The sequence below is a fragment of the Buceros rhinoceros genome, unplaced genomic scaffold, assembly GCF_000710305.1.
Source record: "Buceros rhinoceros silvestris isolate BGI_N320 unplaced genomic scaffold, ASM71030v1 scaffold8788, whole genome shotgun sequence".
NCBI classification, from domain to species: domain Eukaryota; kingdom Metazoa; phylum Chordata; class Aves; order Bucerotiformes; family Bucerotidae; genus Buceros; species Buceros rhinoceros.
Window position 1 is genome coordinate 62175 of NW_010428600.1, and position 1521 is coordinate 63695.

The following is a 1521-nucleotide window of genomic DNA, read 5'->3' on the forward strand; positions in this document are numbered from 1 at the left end:
AGAGGCTGGGAATAAGGTAACGCACGTGAGAGAGGCGAAAAGGTGGTGTGAGAGTTGGTGTTAGAGAAAGGTTTTTTTTTTTATATACATTTGAGTTTATCCAGGGATTATTTCTGGTGGATTATCCCATTTTACATTGCACGGAAGGATTTTCTGGTGGTTATTCTAACAACGGCCAAGTCCCTGGATTTTGTGGTCCGTTGTTAAGCGGTACAAGATAATATCCTGTGGAAACTGTATTGCTCAGTACGTTGCACCGAAGCACGGGGGAGCTTCCTTGCGATGGTTGGTTGTCATTATAGCAATGGATGCAGAGCCACCATCTGGATGAGTTCTGCCATTTGCGAAATACGGAAAAGAATGTTTGTGTGTTTTGCCAAAGAAAATAGTTTTTAAATCAAGCAAGACTAATGGCTGAGGTGGCAGCCTCTTATAATTAATGCATTCATTAGAGACTGGATAAATGTAGAGCAAATTAATAACAGCATTTATTTTTTCCACACAAACCTCGATTCGAGGGACTAGAGTATTTCTAGACCAGCTCATTTATCTACGACTATTAATTTCCCTAATTTCTCTGTAGTCTTCAGAGCAGCAGCACATTCTCATCACACCTTTCCTCTAACCTTCTCTATATTGGAAATTATTTTCTGGTCCCGTGAAACCTGAAATTCTCTGTGTTTGGAGGGCTTTGGTGAAATGCTTTATAGCTTGTGGACTTGTAGCACATGTTCTCCAAAGGAATGTATCTACCAAGCACCACGTGTACGTCTGTAGGAAATCGAGATGGGTCAAGGAAACCCTGAAAAGTGCCTGTAACGGGTTCTTGATGGTTGTTACTGATCTGCTTGGTGGTAAAAGCTTTTCCTCTTTGTTTTGGTCTCCAGCCGTCTGTGATGGCAAAATTGTTGAAGTTACGTGCCATAGAAGTGTTGGTCCTGTGGAGGAGAGTCACTTGGACCCTTAAGATGGGGGCTGGCCGTGCTGGGGTTCTGGGCTGCTTTCCCCTCCCTGCAGCCCCCACTGCAGCGGCTGCACCGGGCTTGTGCTCTTTCTATTATAATACCTGCAATTATGGGAGGAACCACCAAAAATAGGTGATTTTTGCATTTATTCTCAAGATTCCCTCTGGTGGTATGTCTCTTCTGTGGACCTCCAGGCTCCTGGCCTCAGTGTCCCCAGCTGCTGTGTTTTGCTGACATAGAGCAGCTTTTCTGGCCTCATTTCTGCTGTTGCTTTTGAACGATGAGCGTTATCTCCCAGTTCTTAGGCTTAAAACATTGTTGATGAATTCTTAGCGCTCACAACTGGTATTTTCCTTTTTCTTCTGCATCAAACCTGAAAGTTGTGATCAGGCGATGAAAGGGTGTAAAACAAGTTAAAAACCTTTCCTCGTCTGAAGTGAATATTGCTTTTACTTCTAGCTTCGTTCTGACGTGAGGAAAAAACACAACAGTAACTTGACATGAAAATTTATCTTTTGCTTTCGTTTTCTTTTAGGTCCAGGATGGAACATTCCTG